Raw genomic sequence first — 25547 nt, 5'->3', positions numbered from 1 at the left:
TATACTGCCAAATTGTTTTCCAGTAAAGTTTTGCCAATATACAACTTTCATGGGCGGGGTATGTGGGCTGCCTTCTCTATACCCCTGTCACAAAACTAAGCATCATCAGTCTTTGAAATCTTCCGAGGCAGATTTTTTTACTTAATGTAATTCTACTCTAGCTCTAATATTTTCCCTTCAGAAGATAATCCAATTGAAAGTGTGAAAAAAAATAAAGTCAACCACAGCAATACATCTAAATATAATGTCAAAGCTATGCAGAGTGAGCTTGCTCAATGATGAATCATAAAGAGCTGTTAGAAGCACACACAGATGAGATATTCTGAAAAATCTTTCCTTTGATTGAACAGTGGCAGTGGTAGGAAACTCACAGAGACACCCAGCAACATGCAGCCTGGCATTCAGCATGACTTTACAAATAAACAGAAAGGCATGGTGCTATTTGGAATAGTGTGTAACGGAGAGAACAGAAGAGTAAGTCCACACTGTATACAGTCTGCATTCTTCATCTGGTCCTAATTACAGCGCAGGTGTATAACACCTCATCAGTCTATCTGTTCTTCCATCATTATTCTATCTGTCCACACATTTATCTATGCCTCTGTCCGTTATCCAATAAACACCATTGTGTCCATTGTGTTTATTCACTTGACAGTGTCAATTTCTGTGCCAGATGTCCTCATGGCCTTGTGTCTCTGCCCCTCTCAGCTCTGCATGTCTGTGACTGGCTTCATACTGGAGATGAGATCTGACCTCGGGGAGGCCAGGTGACCACTATGGCTCTATCCCGTTTTCCAAATATAACCACCAAACATAAGATGCTTATCTATCTCTCTTCCGTATTTCAATTTCAGAAAAAGAACTGATTAGCTTTGCTTGTAACAGGTCCCCCACATAGAAGAATACTCTATGGTGAAGGATGGAGTACCTTCAGTAGCTGACCTGTGTCCTTGGGAAGCCCCCCTCTGAGAAGGGCATGGATTGTGGACATGATGAATAGGAAAACGGGGGCTCAGTAAACTGATTAGACCAAACTAGAGCTGCCGCTGTTTTCCATGAGAGGGAGGGGGGTCATAAAGCATGGGTGCTTCTGACTCCTGTGCGCAGTCCTGGGGGAACACACCAGGAGGGGAATGTACCATATGCTAAAAGGTAAGAATGGAATTGAAGGCGGAACAAAAGGCATTAGGTGGTTGGCGAATAACGAGTAATTTTGTTGGGCTGGAGGATATGATCTGTGGAGGGAAATAGTGGGCTCTGAGGTGGGAGAGGAAGTCAGGAATGAGACGGCATGTTCACAAGTTAGAATTTTATGTCCTTGGAAGAGTGATACAAGACAGTGTCCATTTTGGAAGATAGATCGAAAGACAGAGATTCGGGATAGAAAGATGAATGGATGGATGGCAGCACTTGCTTGGAAGCTGCTGCAACTGTCCAGGTGACTGATGTAGGAAGGTAGGGAGATGGGGAGTCTTTGAGAAGAAAAACGTTCACATGGTCAACAGCAAAAGAAGTTTCCCAACTCCTTGAGGAATTTCATACTCAGGGATGGACCTCTAATATCACCAGCATCTTGCTGGCCACCCCCCAGGAGTTGAAGCTTGACTCTTTCTAGGTAAGACCTTTTTCTTCTCAGGCCCACCTGCAGGGACACTGTGGCCATTTCACCGCTGTGCCCACATGCTTTCTTGTCCCTGGCCTTGAATGGTAGCTTGTTTGCAGAAGGAAAGACCAGTGGGTGTGTGGACCATACTGAGCAAAGGGACAGTGAAGGGAGGTGGGATCTTGTGGCTATGCTCAGAATTCTGGATTTTGCTTTACCCATGCTAGGAAGCCACAGGTGAGGTGTGAGCAGAAGAGAGCCTGATATGCAAGTTATAGATGATTTCAGCAGATTTTCCACATCTCATGATAAGAGACAGGCAGTTGGACAATGGGGAGTGAGAGTGGAATGACAGCAGAGAGAGCTGTTAATCACTGCTGCTCAAACAAGGGACAATGGTGACTTTCATTGTGTCCATTTAACAGCAAGGAAATTGTAGCTCTTAGGATTTATACTATTGTCACAGCTTCTCTAGCCTTTGAAACACTTCTAGGATCTCAACTGATCAGTTTTGAATCAAATATGACTCACAAGACTCTAAGTGATATGCCCAAGAGCAAAATGGCAGTTAAGGGAAAGTTCTGGATTCAAAGTTTAGTTTGTCTGGCTCCAATACCAGGACACTTTCATCAGTCTTAGAATGCTGTTCATAATAAAACACTAGCTGATTTCTAGGAATCATTGTCCATTAAAGATATAATTTTGATTGATAATATTAATCAAAATAGAAACAAGAGAATATTCTCTTTCTTTTTTTCACATTGGCTAACTTATTACTTCATTTTCAGATACTGGAATTACAATACTCATTTTCCAGAAAAAAATTAAGTGTAATAACCAGGAAAAGGCACTTATAGGAATAACTGAAGCAATAACTAATATCCCTAATCAAGAAAGATTGAATCTCTAATTTTTAATATTAAAGGAACGCTGATTTAATATCTAATATTTATTTAGTATCCATTATGTTTTGGATACTACATACTTTGCATATGTTATAACTAATCCCTGATACAAAATTTAAGCTGATATTACTTCCCCAAAATTATTGGTATAAAGAAAAAAGTAAGGTCCACAGAGTTTACATAATTTGCCTCCAATCCTAAAACTGACAAATGGCCAAATGGGAATTGAAACAAAACTCCAAACTCTCTATGTGTGGAGGGGAGGGAGTTGGTGGTGGCATGCAGCGGTCTAGCCCCTTTGGAACTCTCTAACCCTCACCATCCTCCCCCACATCCATTCAATAGCACGCCCAGGACAAAAGCCCTAGGACTTAGTGTGCAGAGCCCATAGCTGTTTTATGAAGCCACTACTGTAGGCATAGGTCAGCATGGTTGAGTTGTGTATTGTTTTCTATGACTAAGAAATAGTCACTATCCCATCATGACAGTAGTTTGAATTGGAATAACCACATTGAAAAATAAAATAGATCAGTTTTTGAAAAGGTCACATGCTAGGTAAAGATTTAAACAAGGTAGGTGGTGTGTGTGTGTGTGTGTGTGCGTGCGTGCGTTTGTGTTACATAGAATGTAAGTAAACAGTTTTTATTCTCAGATTCTCTGATGTAGATGAAAGGGTTGAAAGCATCAAAGGAAAAAAATTATCCCTTTTGCGATAGAATTTTTTTCTTTCTTCCTAATTCTCTCTTTCTTTTATTTCCTTCCTCCAACCTTGTTCAAATAATTCTGCTTTCCAATATCATTTTTATTGTTCTTGATGTCATTGGGCTTGTCTGAGGGAGTGGAAACATCGTCTGGACTTTCACAGTTTAATAGCTGAGAAGGATAGACTTTTTCTTCTCATCTATCATTCATGGTTTGTTGTTGTGAGTTCACAAAGCCAGGAGCTTTCCAAAAGTGGAAAATAATATTCGGGAAGTAAACAGAGAAAGAAAGCTAGCCTTCTGAAAGAGACTCCTAGCATCCTGCTGCCCATTCATATGACATGGCACAATCATTCTTTTGGTAGGTAGAAGCAGAGAATGAATTGATAATTACACTCTCAAAGTTCTATATTACTTTGTATGAAGGGCGAACACACAGTGGATGGACATGGCTTGCTTTTCTTAGCAATGGGAAGTCTTTACATCTGCAAATACCAGAAAACAATCTAAAGAACACGACTAGTTGGAACATCTCAGAGAGCTTGACACAGTCATGTCTGGTGTATAGAGCTAATCATACTTTATCTCTCCTTCCAGCAAGCTGGTTTCAAAACAAATGAGCTGCAAGTAAGGAATATGTATGGAAAATTATAAATTACTGTATACCTAGAGTAGGTAAACTTCCCATGACACAGAAACTAAATTGTTAATCCTCCAAGAGAGCTGGGGGCATGTGTACAACTTCTTTGTGAGCTTGGTGCCCACTCGCCATAATACCATGGACATCTGGAATGGCCATCCCCGTGTCCCCCAAACTACAGGGCCTAGTTACTCTGATGCAGTATATCTGTGGTCAATGTGATCGATACTCTGGCTCTAAGTTCTATTTCTCTTGCCTCCTTTATATCTTTAGCACTTATCTGCCTGATCCTGACCCTTTGAATTTATCTTATTTGAACCTGATGACCTCGATTTGAGCCGGAACCACTTAGTTTTCAACTTGCTCTGCGTTCAGACTAGACTGTAATTCTGAAAGTCTCTCATCTTAGTTAGCCATGCCTTGCTCCACTGCTGTGGATAAGCTGTGCCTTGTTCTTGGCCCTCAAACCCCTGAATCTCGATCAGATCAGTAGAAGGGTAAAATCGAACTCTCAGAAATGCCCCACATAGATGAGTATCTACATCTCTGTCTTTATCATAGTTTTTATATCTATACCTTTTTTTCCATATCGACCTTCTGATTTATCCTCATGATTCATTTTTTCATAGTAAATCTTATCTTACTCTTCAAGCCAGATGTGTCCCTGACTCTGGACGGAGCTTCTTTCCCTTATCAGCTATGATTTGATTTTTCTTTGTTCTGGGAAACTACCTTCCCAGTTCAAGTGAGCTTTCTGGACCCTGTTCCTTGACATTCTCTTCAAACGCAATGCCAACAATGAATTTGCATTGGAGTGCAAAAAGAATGTTGTCTTCTGTTCTTTGTGCACTCATGTGCACAGCATCTAGTAGACCTGGAAACAAAATGCGTAAGTACAAGGTAGACAAAATTCATGGGCTGAATGAGAAATTGTTTTATGGCATATTGTCCCTGCAAGAGCCTAACAAATCCACAAGAAAAGTTTGCTTTGATCAATAAGACACATCTTTATTGATTGTCTGATACTGAAGTTGACCTGATAGTCCTACTATTACGGCAAAGTGGCCTTACAGTTAACTACTTACATCTGGTGAATTTTTCTTCTTCTTCAAATCTCAGCTGAAATATAACTTTTTTATTACATCTTCTAGGGTTTGTCCTTCCTGCTGGAATTAATTGTTCCTTTCTCTTTTCTGGTTATGTTATTTTTATCTCTCTTTAGCACATATTTGTTTTGCTTTATGTTATCATTAGTTGTAAACATATTAAACATCAGTCTGTTCCTCTTTTGTAAAATGGGGGTAATGATAGCATTTTTTGACCAGGACTATTGACATGATTTTCAGGGAGGAAATTCCCCTCATCAAAAATAAACAAGTAAATGAAACATACCATGGTAATTAAAGAATTGCTCAGTAATCTATCACTAAAATTTTTCTGTAATCATGACATGAGGTCCAATTATTAGGTTGTGGATTTACATATCTCACTAATAAACCTACTAATAAACCTGACTTAGAAAAAGCATATTGAGCATATTGAACAAAAATAAACGTTTTTATGTATTAGTAATTTGGTGCAACATGAGGGTAATTTTATACATATTCTACCTATCTCCAAGCATTGATTATATTTTGCAAAGTCTTTTTAATCCTTTATGAATTTTTATGTAGGTTTTCATTGGGAACACTTGTTTGAGTTCATTTTTGTAAATCAATGGTTAGGTTCTCTCCTTAAATCTGAATCACACATTACTTTAAAAAAATTTTTAAATTTTTCATTGTATGAGTTTATTATAATATATTTAACAAATTCCTTAATTTTGGATATGCCTTGTTTCTCACATCTTTATATAGGTATACATAAATTATTTTCATCACTTCCTTTATTTTTAAAATTTTAATTAAATTAAGTTTTTTTCAGTGATCCATAATTCATTGTTTATGCACCACACCCAGTGATCCATGCAATATGTGCTCTCCTTAATACCTATCACTGGGTTCACCCAGCCCTCCACCTCCTTCCCCTCTAAAACCCTCAGTTTGTTTCTCAGAATCCATAGTCTCTCATGGTTTGTCTCCCCCTCTGATTTCCCCCAAATCACTTCTCCTCTCCATCTCCCAATGTCCTCTGTGTTATTCCTTATGCCCCACAAGTAAGTGAAACCATATGATAATTGACTCTCTGCTCGACTTATTTCACTTATTTCACTCAGCATAATCTCTTCCTGTCCCGTCCATGTTGATACAAAAGTTGGGTATTTGTCCTTTCTGATGGAGGCACAATACTCCATTATATATATGGACCATATCTTCTTTGTCCTTTCCTCTGATGAAGGGCATCTTGGTTCTTTCCACAGTTTGATGACTGTGGCCATTGCTGTTATAAACGTTGGGGTACGGATGGCCCCTCTTTTCACGACATCTGTATCTTTGGGGTAAATACCCAGTAGTGCAATTGCAGGGTCATAGAGTAGCTCTATTTTTAATTTATTAAGGAGTCTTTACACTGTTTTCCAAAGTGGCTGCACCAACTTGCATTCCCAACAATAGTGTAAGAAGTTTCCCCTTTCTCCACATCCTCTCCAACACTTGTTGTTTCCTGTCTTATTAATTTTGGTCATTCTAACTGGTGTAAGGTGGTAACGCAATGTGGTTTTGATTTGAATCTCCCTGTTGGCTGATGATGTTGCAAATTTTTTCATGTGTCTGTTAGCCATTTATATGTCCTATTTGGAGAAGTGTCTGTTCATGTCTTCTGCCCATTTTTTGACATGATTATCTGTTTTGTGTGTGTTAAGTTTGAGGAGTTCTTTATAGATATTGGATATCAGCCCTTTGTCTGTAGTGTCTTTTGAGAATATCTTCTCCTGTTCCATGGGTTGCCTCTTTGCTTTGTGGACTGTTTCCTTTGCTGTGCAGAAGCTTTTGATCTTGATGAAGTCCCAAAAGTTCATTTTCACTTTGTTTCCTTTGCCTTTGGAGACATGTCTTGAAAGAAGTTGCTGTGGCCGATGTTAAAGAGGCTACTGCCTATATTCTCCTCTAGGATTTTGATATATTCCTGCCTAATGTTGAGGTCTTCTATCCATTTCAAGTGCATCACACATTACTTTGATGAGAACTTTATTTCAGACTTCAGAAGTCCTATCAAATGATGGTAATTAGAATGGCCAAAATTAACAAAACAAGAAACAACATGTGTTGGAGAGGATGTGGAGAAAGGGGAACCCTCTTACACTGTTGGTGGGAATGCAAGTTGGTGCAGTCTCTTTGGAGAACAGTGTGGAGATTCCTCAAAAAATTAAAAATAGAACTTCCCTATGACCCTCAATTTCACTCTTGGGTATTTACCCCAAAGATACAGATGTCATGAAAAGAAGGGCCATCTGTACCCCAATGTTTATAGCAGCAATGGCCACGGTCACCAAACAATGGAAAGAACCAAGATGCCCTTCAATGGACTAATGGATAAGGAAGATGTGGTCCATATACACTATGGAGTATTATGCCTCCATCAGAAAGGATGAATACCCAACTTTTGTAGCAAAGTGGACGGGACTGGAAGAGATTATGCTGAGTGAAATAAGTCAAGCAGAGAGAGTCAATTATCATATGGTTTCACTTATTTGTGGAGCATAACAAATATCATGGAGGACAAGGGGTGTTAGAGAGGAGAAGGGAGTTGGGGTAAAATGGAAGGGGAGGTGAATCATGAGAGACTATGGACTCTGCAAAACAATCTGAGGAGTTTGAGGTGGCTGGGGTGTGGGAGGTTGGGGTACCAGGTGGTGGGTATTGGAGAGGGCATGGATTGTGTGGAGCACTGGGTGTGGTGAAAAATTAATGAATACTGTTTTTTCTGAAAATAAATAAATTGAAAAAATTTTAAAAAATGATGGTAATATGATGTTACATGGTAGCAAAATTTATTTTCATATTAGGTGAAAGGTCCTTAAAATGAAATAAATTTACTGTTTACTGTGGTGAAAACAAAAGAAGCAAAATGGTGGTGGGTATTATAGAGGGCACAGATTGCATGGAGCACTGGGTGTGGTGAAAAAATAATGAATACTGTTTTTCTGAAAATAAATAAATCAATTTAATAAAAAAAGAATAACTGATAAATTTAGAGTTAAAATATGTTTTAGTAAAAGAGTTTAGAGAATGGGCAGATTGTTTTAAAATCGATTTAAAAAAATCAATGTTGAGTGTAAAGAGATTGTCCACATTTGAGGTTGTGATTCTTAGCATCTACTTTTGAAAATTTTTCATTTAGATAAAAATTAGAAGTGCTATACAATTTTTAAAAAAAATTGTATTTATTTATTTATTTAGTAAACATATAATGTATTTTTATCCTCAGGGGTACAGGTCTGTGAATCTCCAGGTTTATACACTTCACAAGTCCTATATACAATTTTTAAGAAAGTAGAATTTAGCATAATTGTCTGAAGATAGATTAGAAATTTAAAAAGTGAAAGTGTGAGAAATGAGAATAAATTTGATAACAATATAAAAATACACAGAATCATTGCAAAAGTAAAATCCATTTTGAATAATGGATTAAAATGCTGAGAGATTTATGAAAAGTTTGAGTATTGGCCCTGCACAGTATTGTGTACAAAAATCACCACTATGTGAAGATTTTGACTGAGGAAAGCTTTCATTTTGGTTAAATTCTTCTTACAAATTTACCCTTTAATTGTCATCAACTCTCAGAAAAACATGTGTTTTAGCACAGAATCCAGCCCAGTAATAATCACAAAAAGAACGGTCACCTCCAGTGGGATAGTAGACCAATAGACCACTGTATACTCTGGTGTTATAAAGAGCCTGAGAGCCCACAGGGAAAGTTCCATGGCTCTTGGAACTCTATTCCTTTTATATAAAGTGTGGAAAATTACTTGAGCTGACATATTTAAAAATAATTTGTAAACGTAAAGCTTTGGACAAATGTATAAGAATATTACAATGCCTTATTATCATTATCAGTACTATAATGATTGAATCATGTTTCAATCTTACTTCAAAATATGATTTTTTGTTTTTTAGGTACAAGAAACACATTATAGAAGCTGCTAATGTACACATAGATACTTGCATGTAGTACTGAAAATAAACTCTCTTTAGTTCAACGTCTTGTGCTAGTTAGTTACCTGTTCACTGGCACTAGGCCAGTCAATGCCTTCTGTGTATCATTCACTAAAATACTTGATTAAATAGGTTCTTCAGCTCTTTCTTTGCTTCATTCATAGACTCATCCATTTATTGTTCTGTTTAACAAACATTTAATGAATGTCTATGTGTGCTAGGCCTTGGGCGAGGTGCTGTGGATTTAACCATAAAAGAAATGGTCCCTATCCTTAAGGAGCTCACAATGACTGGGATCACAAATGAAGAAAGAGAACAGTATGATGCAATGCAGGGGCGCTGTGTCTTTAGCAGCACATGGCTAGAAGGAAGAGAAGAGCAGCATGAAACCCAGCTGTAAGGATCAGAGGAAGACTCTTGGAGGAGATGACACACAGACATCTGAGCTAGCTCTTGAAGAACAATAAAGCTTGGGAAGACAGAGGGATGGGGGAGGAACACAAGATTTTTCTAATAAGCAACACCTCAAGTATCTTGTGCTAGTTTCATCTTAATGTTAGTTGAACTGAATTGAGCTGCCTTGAAGGCAAAAGTATTTTTTTAAGTGTTTACAAGGTGGTGTGTGGCATCTGAAGCATAGAAAAGAGCTCTTCAGTTAATCAATTCTCTTTCATGCTGCCCAGTTAATAATTGCATTCATTCTCAAAGAAGCTCATAAATATATTACCACTTCAGGCCTACGGATTCAAAATGCATAAATGAAAAATGATCAGTGCTTCCTTCCTCACTGTGAATATTTTAAGTTCCAACATTAATATACTCATTTCTCTTTTATAAGCACCAAAATGAACATTGAAAATAATGGGTTGTGCTTTATTGATGTCAGAGAAACTACAGAAATGTAAAAACATTGAGGTTGTTTTTTTTTAAACAACCAAATAAAATAAATTGTTGCCTCCTGTGAAATGCTGTAGTTTAATCTGAAATAAACCACAGTTTATTTCAGGATATTTGTATTCACAGGATACAAACATTATATTTACTTATATTAAAAAGAGAAATTCACGTAACCTCTTATACAGGACTGGATGAGATGGCACTGGCTCTTGGAGTGTGTTCAGAAATTGTTACTGATGAAAAGGCAGTGCAAAGGGTGACAGCAACTTTAGGAAGAACACTGATATTAGAAATGACGGCACTGAGACTTCTAATGTTGAGAAAATGAAGGCCAAGGGAGGGAATGAGAGCAAATATTTCCTGAGCACTTGTTATGTTTCTGAAGCTTCACATGGATACTCTTACCCATGTTTCACAGATGAAAACTCCAAGGGTTAAAATCATGGAAGAACTTTCCCTGTGTCACAGAGTTTGGACTAATCAGTGCTGGAGGTCAGTCTTCTGTCTATCACACCCCTGATCCTGGGAAGTTTTTCTTATGCTGTTTCACTGTATTAAAAGAAGACAGTAGAGTAGAAACAAATATTTTGAGGAAGAGGAGAGAATAGGCATTTAGACCAAAGAGCCACAATCACTTCCGTTAAATGGGGAGCAGGTCCTGTAAGAGTGAGGAGTGGAGACTTAGGGGACAAATCTACCGTTCTCCTGGGCATCAGGTGAACTAAGGTATGATGATCATTTGGACTTTCTGAAACACATGCTTTACTAAAGAAAAGTAATAAAAAGGAAAGTTTTTTAGAAATGAGTTATGATTTTGGTTTGAAAAATGTGGCTGCTCTAGGATAATTCTCTTTGTAACAGGAAGTCATGAACAAATGGCTAATTTACCCAGTTCCTTCTTATTCGCAGTGATTTGTGTGTGTGTGTATGCCTGTGCATGTTTGCATATGTACGTGTATGTATGAGTAAGAGTCTGCTTTTTCTCCAACACAACACCTCAGCAAAGCCTGAAGATGACTGCTGCACTCTTTCCATAAGTCCTTGCCCTTTGCTACCAGTAAAGATGAACGGCCCACTGTTCTATTTCATTTTATCCACCTAGCTCCTCATGCAGAAGGTTAGTCATTATCTCTAATACTATTGGATTGGGACTCTATGAATTTGTCTCTCAAAGAAAATTATGTTTTACCTGCAAACTTCTAGGTGACACAATATAAAGCTCTGAATCTTGAATGGCCCAAGCCAGGAGAAGGAAGAACTGAACTAATGGGAGTAAAAGGGGCTGTTTGGAAGACCTCACATTGTACTGCAAAGGTGGAGATTAATACAATCAGGAAGAACAATTATGAGCAAGGCTCTCTGGTGTAGTCAACAACCTCCTCAGTATCTCATAAAGTTCCAGGATTTCCACCTTCCGAGATGAACTCCCTTGGACCCAAGTATTTAAGTGCTCTTCATGCCGGTATGCCTTGGAATGAAGTTACATTTTAAGCCAATGTCAAGGATGATGTTATCATTCAGACAGGGAGGAAGGAGATGAGAGAGTCAAAGGGCTCCTCTTTTCTGATTTTTCCACAAGCTAGGCTCACATATAGACAATTGAAACTGATCCTGATCAATGTCACTCTGTCTTGTGATAGTAAGCACTCTGTTTAGCTTTAATATCCAGTATGGGTTTCATCACACCCTTGGACACTATCTTATTGGTTTCTTTGTGCCTATGAAAGATGGTCTCTAAAGCCTGTCTTATAAAGACAGTGTGGTGTGGTCACAGGACGTAGCATTCTCAGACACAGGATTTGGTTTAATTATAGGCTCTGTCACTTTCTGGCAGCTTGACATTCATCCTCACTGTCCCTGCCCCATGGCCAAGTTCAAGCCATTGTCACTCCTTTCTTGGACTTTTACTGGTCCTCTTGTCTCTGGTCTCTTACTCTTTGGTTTAGTCAGCTGCTATTACTGAACAACCTGTCTAGCCCATAGACTTTATGATTTCACTGTCCTGCTTAATTTTTAAAAAAATGATTCCTCATTACCTAAAAAATTAAATGTGAACTAGAAGGCTCTTTCTGATCTGGTTCCTGTCTCCTTCTTCAAGTGATCCCTCCCACCTTGCTCTCTACTGCCATGGATCAGGCCATATGTAGTTTCTTGATAAGGAAGGTATTTTATTCCTCTGTGTCGTATTTGCTTAATGGTCCTTAGGATGCAGCTTCAACAGATTATTAACTTTCCAGAACCCCTCTTTTTACTTCTCATTTTAGTTATGGTTAATTCCTTTTTGGTTTTATATTGAAACTTACACAGACTTCCATTGCTCTCAGTTCTTAAACACTCACTACATTGCAATGATATGTTTACGTGAATGACTTCCTTCTCCAGGGGGTTTGTGAGCTCACGGATGGAAAGACTGTAAAGTGTATCCTCTCAATGAAAGAACCAAGTACAGAGTCTGGCACTGCACTGCCAGCCAGATAGTATTTACTAAATGAATGACATTATTTAAGCCTTTGTATCTTAAAAACTCTAATTTACAAAATAAAAGGAATGACCACCCCTGTCTCATGGAGGGGTTGTGAAGATAAAATTAAAAAAAATGTGAAAAAGAACTTTTCAATTATAAAGATTATTATGAACCTTAGTTTTTATTATGTTAACATAGTTACTGCGAATAAAGCTCTCTCTTCATCTAATGGGCTTCAAAGGGTCCAAAAGTCAGGAATTGAACTAAAGTCTGGTGATACAGGCTTAAGGATTCCTGTAATATATAATGTTTAGTGTAATTATTAAAATTTCTACCTGCTGATTAGGCACAGACTGCTTTTTAGTTACCTTAGCTTCAGGAAAAAAAGAAAAAAAGAGAGATCCATTAAGAAATGAAAGCTTTCTAACAGCTTGTTATAGCATTGTTTGTTCACAACTACTAGCAAATGTATTTTGCCGAATGCTTCAAATCCAGTTTCTAAAGACTGAGCCACATCTAGTAATCATTTCATAAATATTAATGGAGAACATGCAAGTGGAAAGTTAAATTAAAATGCTACCAAATGGCCAGCAGGCAGCAGAAAATGAGCAGGAATCTCTCATCAGTGGAATTCATGGTTGTATAACATTTATCCTCCCATTAGAGTACAAAACAGAAGTTGATTTTGCTCCCACTTAAAATAAGTTCATGTTGAAGGGAAAATGCAAATCAGCTCAATTACTGAGAGGTTTAGAAGGAGCTATTCTTTAGGACAAGTCTCCTTTCCCTGGTCTTGGGTAGATGCATTTGGCTGGACTCATAGACTTCATGACTGACTGTGGGCTCCTCATCGGGTTGCATGGCAAAACTTCAGAAGATCTTGGGAAAGGAGAGAATAAGTAACATTTTACATTCATTATTAGTTTATCATTTTTAAATTCTGGAGTTTTTGTGAATCTATATTTTAATCAGTGTGTTGAAAATAAGATTGATAAAAAGATTTCAAACTGGGATATAGGAAGAATATAGAGTTCTGATTAACGGGCTCAGTGTTGCTGTAGCATTTAATTTTAGATTATTTTATCAGCTTCAGACACCTTTATCCCATACTATATTCATCCACTCATTTGTCCACCTATTTTACAAATGTTCACTGAGTGCCTACTATGGACCATGTCCTGTGCTAGGCATTGAGAACGAAAAGTTGAGTAAGGCATGGTCACATGGTTTCTTCTCATACAGATTTCCTAGTCTAATGTAGAAATTGTTGCATATATTTGTTTTGGTATTGAAGAATTTATTAGAAGTAAAGCACTTAGAACAGTTTTGACACATAGTATTGACTTATAAGCATTGTGTGGTGGTAAGGGCAGGGCAATCACAACAGGAGGGAATAAATAGTGTAGAATGAAAACACATACACTGGGAAGAATCAGACCATGATGGCTTCATATTCTACACATATTTTTCTTATGGGAAAAGTGGAATGATTGAAGAATGGAAAGCAGGAGAGTGAGGGTATCATCCAAGCGTTCCAGAAAGTTCCATAAAGACTTGTATGGAGGATGAAATTAAGCTGACAGAGGCCATAGGGCTCAGGACTGTAAGGTAATTAAGTTAGGTGAGGAGAAAGAAGACAGGGGGCTGAACAAAGAGAATAGCATACGAGAGGAATGATGAGGAAAATGGTTGAGATTTCTAGGGTGGGAATTGGTAAATATTAGTAATTCATCAAAAATGAAAGGCAGCGGGGGGAGTTGTGGATTCACTGTTGATGCCAAGTTTCTAGAATAAGCGGATGATAGGCATTAGAGCATTAAAAGAAAAAAATGAAAGTGAAAAAAGGGTGTGTTTTAGATAATCATGTCAGAAAATGGGCAGAAGACATGAACAAATACTTCTCCAAAGAGGACATACAAATGGCTAACAGACACATGAAAAAATGTTTATTGTCATTAGCCATCAGGGAGATTTAAATCAAAATCACATTGAGATCATTTTACACCAGTTAGAATGGCCAAAATTAACAGGACAGGAAACAACAAGTGTTGGAGAGGATGTGGAGAAAGGGGAACCTTCTTACACTATTGGTGGGAATGCAAATTGGTGCAGCCACTTTGGAAAACAGTGTGGAGACTCCTTAAGAAATTAAAAATAGAGCTACCCTATGACCCTGTAATTGCACTACTGGGTATTTACCCCAAAGATACAGATGTAGTGAAAAGAAGGGCCATCTCTACCTCAATGTTCATAGCAGCAATGGCAACAGTTGCCAAACTGTGGAAAGAACCAAGATGCCCTTCATCAGAGGAATGGACAAAGAAGATATGGTCCATATATACAATGGAGTATTGTGCCTCCATCAGAAAGGATGAATACCCAACTTCTGTATCAACATGGATGGGACAGAAAGAGATTATGCTGAGTAAAATAAGTCAAGCAGAGAGAGTCAATTATCATATGGTTTCACTTACTTGTGGAGCATAAGGAATAACATGGAAGAGTTTGGGAGATGGAGAGGAGAAGTGAATTGGGGGAAATCAGAGGGGGAGGCAAACCATGAGAAACTATGGACTCTGAGAAGCAAACTGAGGGTTTTGGAAGGGAGGGTGGTGGGAGGATGGGTGAGCCTGGTGGTGGGTATTAAGGAGGCACATATTGCATGGAGCACTGGGTGTGGTGCATAAACAATGAATCTCAGAACACTAAAAAAAAAGAAAGAGGGGTGTGTTTTGGTGAAAAGGCTGAGTTCACAGCTTTCCTAAGAATTGTATTACTAAATAGAAAATGCATGTGGCTGGATTCAAATTCTGCCAAACCAGCTGTGTAATTCTTGGATGAGACAATTTACCTTTCTGGATTTCCATTCCCAAACTCACAAAATGGGGTTAATGCTATCCTAATTCAAAGGCTCTTGAGAAAGTGGATGGAGGTAATGTATATGACAGATCTTCCTATGTGCTAGTGGATCTGACTCTGAGGAGTAATGAAGATTTCACACTGAATGGTTTGTTATTTGGGAGAATTACCCCCAAAGACAAGAGTTATTCATATACTTATTCATTCAGACACCCTATTATTCCTTTATTTATTCATTCATCTATTTGGCAAGAATTGACTGAAACTTATCTGTGGATAGCTAATATGTCAGGAACTTTGACAAGGAGGATTTGCTTCGGTAAGGAAGGATCTCTTTGGGTGCCAAATGTATCTTTGTGCTAAACCACTAACCCTCCTTAGTAGGATGAGAATGCAACAAAGATATCCCTCAGGATTTCAAAGGATGTAACACTGACCCTTCACATAGCTATTATGACAACAGAAGGTAGCACTGGATGGTTCCCAGTGAGTCAATATTCCTTTTCAATTTGAATGGAATTAATTGGTGGAGGAATTGTTATTAATAACAATAATACTACTAGTAACTAAAATCTATTAGTTATTTTCCAATGAATAATACTTATATCTACTATCTCAATTAATTCTGTGAGAGAGGTTCATCCTGTCTAGCCCCCAGAATTTACAGATGAGAAAATTGAGACTAATAGAGATTAATTATCTTGGTTAAAATCATACAGTTATTAAACAATAGAGCTGAAACTTATGCCTAGGTTTGTAAGAATGCAACTACTATTATACTAGCTTGTAATGTATTCATTTAAAAAATATTTTATTTATTTAAATAAATAAAGAGAGAGAGAGGGAGAGAGAGGACACAAACAGGATGGAGCAGCAGCAGCAGAGAGAAAGAAAGACAGAGACAGAGACAGAGAGAGAGAAGCAGGCTCTGCATTTAGCAAGGAGCCTGATGTAGGTTCAATCCTGGAACCCAGGAATCAGACACCTGACTGAAGTCAGGCCCTTGACAGACTGAACCACCCAGGGGCTCCAGTTTGTAATGTATTCTAATTGAGTCCAATATTAATAGAGTATGTTGCACATATTTCAATATGTTTAGAAAGTAATAATATCTTGATCTCCCTAGTCTGAGCCAATTTCCTGTGTATATATATTTTGTACATACCTCTCTTTTTAGCATATAGCATACTCTTCTGTAGTTCAATTGACTTGCTTCTCTGTATCCTTTCCTGTAATATGAACTTTTTGGAGGCAGGGACCATGTCTCATGATCTTGTACTTGGCAAACGATGAACAGTTGAACATAATTGAGGAATGAATGTGTGTGTGTGTGTGTGTGTGTGTGTGTGTGTGTGTGTGTATGTGTATATATATATATACATATATATATATATAAAATACAGATTAAAACAATTTTCTATCACTCATCAAAGGCTTTTTGCCTTTGGTACAACTAAGGATTTATATAGTTGGTTATATTTTAACTGATGCAGAATTACTTATATAGGTTTCAAAGTCTTTTCAAAAGCTATCTCGTCAGGAAAGCCCCTGATGCACAATTATTAACTATCTCCTTTATGTTGGCACATCATGGTCTATATTGCCATATTATTTATTTTACAAAATTGTAGTTGTTTATCTTTCTCATTTCATACATCTATTATCTGTACTGATATTGACCTCAGCTGACGGAGCTGCATGGAGATTGTGTGGTTGTGCCTTCCCAGGCACTAAAGATGCTGCATCCCTTTCAGCCAGTGCCCTTTTCTCCACCTTCAGGTGAAAGTCTTTTCCCGCTGAAGCCAGACAGCAGTGCAAAGCCATAAGAAAGATGAAAAGACATAACACCAGTAAAGGAACCTAATTTTTCTGTAACTGACCCTAAGGAAATGGAGATCTGCAAGTAACCTGAAAAATAATTCAAAATAAATTTTAAGAAAGCTCAGTGAGATTCAAGAGAACACAGACAGACATTTCAATGAACTCAGGAAAACTATATCTGAGCAAAATGAGAAGTTAAACAAAGAGACACATATCATAACAAAGAACAAAACAGAAATTTTAAAGCTGAAGAATACAATAAATAAAATGAAACAATAAAGCACAGAGCTTTAGTATCTGGCTCAATAAGACAAAAGAAAGAATCTGTAAACTTGAAGACAGAACTCTTGATATCTAGTTAGAAGAGAAAAGCAAAAATTAGAATTAAAAAGAGTGAAGAAAGCCTATGAATATTATGGGATACAAGAAGGAGAACAATATTCACATTATGGGTGTCCCAGAAGGAGAAGAGAGAGAGAGAAAGGGACAGAAAATTTATTTAAAGGAATAATGCCTAAGAACTCCCCAAATCTGGGGAAAGATATGGCCATGTAGGCACATAAAGTTCAAAGATTCCCAAATAGAGATTTTCACTAAGACACATTATAATCGAGCTCTCAAAAATCAAAGACAAAGAGAAAATTTTGAAAGCAACAAGAGAAAGAATATTCATCAGACATAAGGGAATACCAATAAAGCTTTCAGCAATTTCTCAGCAGAAATGTTTAGGCCAGGAGAGAATGGGATGACATGTTCAAAGCGTTCAACAAAACAAAACAAAACAAAAACAACAAAATACCCTGTCAACCAAAAATACTTCACTCAGAGCCCTTTAAAATTTTTATTTTATTTTTGCCATTTGTTTTTCAGCCTAGAACCCTTGGCCAAAAGTTTTGGATTCTCTGTTACAGTTTCCTCATCACTTTCCAAAAATACAGTGGATATGAACTCTACTGGATCATGATGTTGAATGACCAAAATTTGATTTTTCATATATTTAATATTTTTCATGTATTTTCACATATTCGCCATTATATTTTTCATATATTTAAATCTGCAAAATCAGAAAGAAGTCATCGGACGTAGTCCCTGAAAAGACAGACAAAGTTAGGAAACACAGAAGCAATTTCTAATTCTTCTACCAAGGCCAGGCATTTGGGGAGCATAATCAGTGTGTCCTGTGAAGGGGATCAGGAATGCAAGGCCCTGGACTTCAGCTGCTATCCTCAGTAGATATTCCTGCTTCCCTTCTGGATTCTGTGAAACTTCTCTATGACTCTGAAAACAAATCCAGAATTTTACTTATGATAATGTGAGTAAGTGTCTATCTCTTGCAATTGGAAGAGTCTCTGACTAAGGGTCTCTTAGTCATTGTTCTTTCACCTATAAAAATCATTACGATTTCCAAAAAATCAGTGCTTTTGAAATGTACTAAATGGGATAACATGTATAGATGCCCACTACAGGACTTGGCACTTGGGAGTCATCTTTAGCTATTGCATCTTTTCTTCCTGACAGAAGGTAGAGCTAGAAGGCATTTAATATGTCTCCAAGTCCAAACTTCTACTGTCTAAAGGGAAAACTGAGGCCTAAGGAGGTGAAATGACATACGGATCTAGAACTCCTGTCTCCAGGTCTGTAAACTTATTCTCCACTTTTTCCAGGTGTTAATTTTCTTAGTATGGAAAGTGAATTCTCTGGTGGCAGTGGTAAAAATGAAAAAATGATGTAATAGAGACTTATACATCCAAGCCTCCTGCATAGATATCCTTGCAACATAACTATTCATCAAATATTCACCAAGCCCCTGCTTTGTTAGGACATGGGTTATCCAAAAGCATTAAGCATGGATTCTGCTCCCTATCTATAATGAAAATAAATAAGTAAAAGATAGCAGTGCTTGTCAGTCACTTCTTATTTTATCTTTTAGTATTTATGGCAAGCAGAGAAGTATTTCTTTACATTATTATCATAACGACCTTATAAGATAAGTTGTATTAACCCATTTTATAGATGAAAAATTATGGTTTTAGTGAATTTAGGCAAAATATATCTAGTAAGTGTCAGAGCTGGTGGGAAGGAGAGAAAGAGGCAAGTCTGATTTGGCCTCCTGTGCTGTGCCCACTACTTTCCAACTTGGAAAAGACTCCATAGGGTTGCAATGGAAAAACATTGTCTCAGATATCTTGCTCCCATGGAGACAACCCGAGAAGCCTGACTCCGCTTTCTTCACCTGATTTCCCCAAATGCCAACAGCTTCAAAAATCTGCCCTTCTAACACCCCCAGCTCTGTGAGTCAACTTCATTAAATTCAAAGAATCCCTGAGCTGTTGTGTGTCTGTACATTGAATTTTAACACTCAAGTGAGCAGAGATTGGAATTCACCCACTATTCTGGATACAGGCCCTTGGTGCGATGAATGCTTGAAAGTTGCAATTTGATATGGAAATCCAAATGCACCTCTGGACTGCTTCTACCACATCAGGAGACGGTGGGATCAAAACTGCATTTAGGGCTGATGATTGAAATGTGTTATTAAATATAATTTTTTAAAAAGCAGTGGCAATTACTTCAGCATTAACATTTATAATTTAATTTAGCCCTGATTGAACTTTTTCTTTCAAAAGGAGGAAATTGAAAAGTGTGAAGCAGATATCCATTGGAAAGATGGTCTCTATCACACATAGTGCTGAGTTGTGCACACTTTATAATACACACCAGGTGACGGCTGGACAACAACCTCCAGCTTACCTAATTAGTTCTCACTCCAACATTCTTTCTCTTTCTTTCTTTCTTTCTTTTTTTTTTTTAAGATTTTATTTATTTATTCGAGGGAGAGAGGGAGAGAGAGAGAGAGAAGTAGTAGGAGAAGGGGCAGAGGGAGAAGCAGACTCCATGCTGAGCAGGAAGCTCAACCTGGGGCTCCATCCTGGGACTTTGGGCAGAAGGTAGACACTTTACTGAGCCACCTGGGTGCCCCTCCAACATTCTTTCAAGAGGAGGATTTAAGGACAGGACACCTGGATGGCTCAGTTGGTTAAGCATCCAGCTCTTTTTTCATCTCAGGTCATGATCTCTGGGTCATAGATTGAGACCCTCCCTGGGCTCCGTACCCAGTGAGGAGTCTGCTTGCGATTCTATCTCTTCTGCTCCCTCTCTCTCTGCCCCTTCTTCCCGTGTGGGAACGCACGCACAGACACACACAGACACACACACACACACACACACACTCTCTCTCTCTCTCTCTCTCTCTCTCTCAAATAAATAAATCTTTAAAAAAGAAGGGGCATTTAAGGGATGTCAATATTGAATTTAATATCATGTGACTTTTCCCCTGACCCTGCAGGCTGGGCTTATGTTGTTTGTTCCCTCTGTCCTTTGAAGTTGAAATTGTCTGGTTACCTGCGCTTTCCCCTCACCAGTCACAGCCCCTCAGGGACAGGGACGATGACGTAAGTACCTTTCTGTCCTCTAAGACAAGCATAATGCTTGGCACAGAGTAAAAACCCAATACGTGTTCGACACACAAAATGACTAAAGGGCTGATGACTCTGCATAGCTTCTGTTTTCATTTACTTGCATGTTTACATCAGTCCTTTACACTCCCAAATAATTTATTCATTTTTTTAACCTGAGAGCAAAAGGCTTTAGTAAAGCACTTGGGGTGGGGTGGAATGGAGGTTAAAGAAAAGAAAACAACCAACTGAGAATAAGACAATGCAAACTTGTATCTCCTGAATTTCAGAATGAAAGGTGGCGTTTCACATCCCATTTCCCTGAGAATTCTTGGCTTGCTTTTTCTAACAGTAAAGCTAAAAAAGGATCTTTTCACAAAAGAAGTATTTTTCTTGGCCTGGAAAATCAATTTCAATGTTAATCTTGCTCCTTGGAATGCCCTCCCCCACCCTTTTCCACCTAGCAAAATACTCTTCACTTTCACAGCCCAGCTCAAATGTCAGCTCTTCAAATGATAATAATCACAGCTAATACCTGAAGAGTGTTACCTCTGGGATGGGGCTGTGCTGTTTTACAGAAATTATGTCCCTTGCTGTTCACAAATCTCCATCAAATCAGGACTATTGTTCATTATAAATTTACAGCTGAGGAAGCTCAAGATTACAGGGGTAGCATAGTCTCTGGAGCTCCAACATTAAGTGATTCATAGGGTAGAACACTGGAGGCTTGACTTCAGTGGGACTTTAATCATGAGGACACACTGTCTCCCTCTGAGGCCACCTGTGACTCTCTCCAGACACAGCCAGCCCTTCTCTTTATTAAGGCCCAGCACCTGCCCTGGCCAATTCTTAATATGCAAACCCTCCAGTAACTACCACAGCCACTTCCCCATGATTCCAGCTCAGAACTTGCAATAACAACTTAACGAAGAATGCCAGGCCAATCTTCTAAAAAAAAAAAAAAAAAATCTCTGCTGCTCTCACTCCTTTTTACTTTGGAATCCCCAGCCTTTGGTCATTGCCTTTGTAGTTTCTTTTGTTCCACTCTGCCTCATCTCTGCCAATCCAACATCTTACTCATCCTTAGTTTTTACTTTCTTTTACCATGTTCTCCATCAAGAAAGGAGTAGACCACCATCTTGTGTTCTCTCTACCTAACAGAGTGTCAGGCATAGAACACCTACACATGCAGCATTGTCCTAGAATGAGTGATGAGTGTATTTTATTTTTTATTAATTGCAAGTCATGATTGCAATATAGTAAATTCAAGCATACTGCCAGAGCTCTGATAGAGCACAAGAGGGAATTAGAGCTCATCTTCAAGGTGTAATCTCCCTGTCTGACCCTGACTTTTCTGACAAGTGATGCATATCAATCCTGAAAGGTGTTTCAGGTTCACCTTCCTTTTCTCAAATCACCTTTCCTTCTTAGAAGAATCCTTTCATATATGATCTCACAATAGATACATCTGAGGTAGTCAAAGATAAAGGCATCAACATATAAATCACATCCAACCAAAGTGCAACTGGGGATGCCCATGGGATGTGGAAGGCTAAAACAAGAGAGAAATCATTCAGAGTTTTGTTTTGCTGTTTCCAGTGAAGACAAACGTTAAACTTCCCTGAAATTAGTGTAAATTCTCACCTGAGAATTTTGAAATTTAAATAATGAAATTTTGAAAATTTTATTGCAATTAAATTGAAAATTTAATAATGAATTGAAAATTAAATAATGAAATAGCATTCTTCTCAGCAAAGAAAAACTTATACCTTGCAAAAGTTGCACAGGCATATTTTCCTTCTATCTCAGATATATCCCATAGGTTGACCATATTTTTTTTTTTTACCATTTTTTGACCATTATTTTTCTATATACACTACTGCTATAGAAGACAATTCAGAGGATCCGTGAAATAATGGTTAAGAAAACAGATAGTTGCTTGCCAGCCATGACTTTGAGCAGTGCCTAAACTCCCCATGCCTTAGTGTTTTCATTGGAAAACAGGGTTAATAATAGTAACAACTATTTTATTGGACTGTTGTAAAGACTTAAAAAATTTAATGCATGTAATATCTTATCATAACTACCAATACTTGTTCGCCATTATTATTACCCAGTGGAGATAAAACTGACTTGGGAGAAAGAAGACTTAAGTCTCATCTCTGTTAACCAGCCAAGTGGCCTTGGATAAATCACTTAATCTTGCTGGATCCAAGAAACCTCCAATCTGAGCCTTGCCAGCAGGTGCAGCTTCCTGTGATTCTACTCTCAAGACTATATGTGGTTTTCCAGCAACTCAGGCTACCTATTATCTACTGTTGTTGCCTCTAACCACAAATATACTCTCCTCCCTCCCATGAGGCTGGTACCATGTGGGCATGTGTGCATGCTTGAACACATGTGCACCTTTTCACTCCCAACAGTGCTGTGTCCCACTTTGTACCTTTGCTTATGGTGTCTTCTCTGCCTTGTCATTGTCTGGCTAACTCCTCTGCTCAGAAGGCACTTCGCAGAGGGCTTTCTGACTCCCTGAGCCTGATTAGAAGCCCTTTCTTAGCATTCATTTTACACCAACTAGCATCATCGTCATGGCCCATTTTCATGTCCGAATCTTTCACAAGTTGAGCACTTATGTAGGAAGATGGTATCTTTTGCGTTTTTTAAAATTTTATTTTTATTATTATTTTTAAAGGTTGTATCTTGTTAAAGTGTCTCATGTCCAGCATGTCCTGAACACAAAGAATGAGCTTCACAAATGTTTGTCAAAACACTTGTGAGAATCTTTGCTTTCTCATTTATCAAGAAAAAAATGTAGGGAGAGTTAATGTTCCTGAGCTGGGGTGTGGGAGTGGTGGGCACAGCTTTCGAAAATAACCTATTGGGCTTCTAGTTCTACACATGTCTGCCCACAGCCCTTAAGAAGCTCAGATCTAGTTTCTTAATTCCTCTTTGGTGTCCATGAAAATCATATGGGGGTGAGGATGGCAGGGAGAGAGCAGAAGGTTCATGAGGTATTTCTCCTATTTCTGAAAGATGGGTGGAATTGCTACACTTCTTTAAGAATCTATCTAAAATAAATCGATTTCATCTCTCTTTGCTTTTGGGTCTAATGATGTTGTTTCCAGGTGGCCTCCCTTGTTTTTCATGTTGACCAGACATTCTGATGGCACCTAGTTTTGTCTTTATTATAGAATGATAATAAAAATTGGTTATTATTTCACACATACATTAGTACAGGTAGGGGAAATTATTTGAAAACTGACCAAGAGCAGAGTAAAAGAAACCAAGTAAATCAGGAAAGAATTTGTTTGGAAGTTCCAAGTAAGGGTACCTACAGAAGAGATGGCAGCCATGTGTTCCTTTTCTGGCATTTCCAGAAGATTGGTGTATTCGTTTTTTAGGTCTTCTACAGCAAAGCACCACACAGAATGGTTTAGACAACAAATTTGTTGTCTCCGTTTTGGAGGCTGGAAGTCTGGGAGCAAGGTTTCAGCAGCGTTGGTTACTTTGCAGGGCTGGAAGGGAAGATCTGTTCTACTCTCTCTGTTTAACTTGTAGTTGGCTGTGCTCTCCCTATATTTTTTCACAACAGCTTCTCTCTCTGAGTGTTTGTATGTAAATGTTCATTTTTATGAGACCATCAGCCATGTTGGATCAGAACTCTCCCTAATGGCCTCACTTTAACTTGAATGCTGCTGTTAAAAACCCTATGCCCAAGTAGGGTCACATTTTGTGGTGCTGGGGGTTAGGAATATACCATACGAACCTCAGGAGGGGCAAAACTTAACCCATAATGCTTGGGGACAACTTGACCTGGGGTCTTGCAACCTCCAGCACTGTGTTGGTGCTTTCAATATTGACCATTTACCATGTACCCTCCACCCTGACTTCATTCCTCATGCATTTAGGGAGCAGCACATGGATAGCATTTCCTGAATTCTAATTCCTCTTTTCATGCTGCAAAGCTGTTATTCTCTTTGGTATCTCCTTTCATCAACCTGGCTGCCAACCAAAGTCTAAAAAAAAAAAAAAAAAAAAAAATCCCAACACTGCAAGCTGAGTTCCTGCCTCGGGTCGATGTGGGTTTATTGATATTCCAGCATGGTTTGCTCCACGATTTATGCTCTGCAGTTTGTGAACCACAGACCCAAGGGGAAAAGAGATAGTGAAAGAAGGGATTTTTCGATCACTTTATATGCAGTAAGTGAATCTCAATTTCCTGCTATGTTATTTCAGAGTCCTTAAATATCCTTTTCTCTGCCTGGACATTAGAAATTACAAAGGCTCCACATTCTTCAGGATGAAATGTGAGTCCTGTAAGATCTATAACCAGAGCAAACTCTTAATAATGCGAATGTAGCTACAGACATATGCATCCCTCTGATTTGGGGTGAGGGGAAGATGACTGCATTGGGATCTGAAATGGTAAGAACAGCCTCAGGTCTATGAGAGACCTTATTATTCCTGTATCTTGAAGGCAGGAACCATAACATGGAGCCTCACTTCCCATCGTGTAGGCACAAAGTGAAGAACCGTGAAAAAAATCAGGATAGTTATTTTGAGTGTTGATCTCTGCTCAGAATGGGACTTCTGAAATGTGCAAATCATGCTGGGGTAATGAGATCTGCAGGCCCAGATTTAGAATAGGAGAAATCCCACAATGGGAGAGCTGGAGGAGAATTTAGGAATTGTTTATATGAGAAAAAACAGAAACATACCTCTCTTTTTAATGTGTATTCGTTTCATCATAAGACAAAAACCAGGCCATTATCTGTAAGCATGAAATAACTTCTAACATTCTATTTGGGGCAAGTGTAGAAATAATCCTAGGCGGCTTGCACAAACATAGAGAGAGACAGAGAGGGATGGGACAGGGTAAGGGAGACATGGAGGGGACAGGATGGTGGAAGTTTCCATCCTGGGCTCACCGGCCCATTGGCGATACAAGCTTCCAAATGGTTTGATTTAGTAACAAGAGCTGATGAGAAAGAAAATGTGATATTGCTGAAGGGTTCTGCTCCAGAAGCTCCAGGCAGTCTGTTTCCAAGCCTTGAGACTTGCAGAGGAATAATGAATGATTCACAGGAGAAGTATTTCAGATGTGCAGCT

This window comes from Mustela erminea, chromosome 7, assembly GCF_009829155.1.
Source record: "Mustela erminea isolate mMusErm1 chromosome 7, mMusErm1.Pri, whole genome shotgun sequence".
NCBI lineage: Eukaryota > Metazoa > Chordata > Mammalia > Carnivora > Mustelidae > Mustela > Mustela erminea.
Note: the sequence above shows the minus strand (reverse complement) of the source record.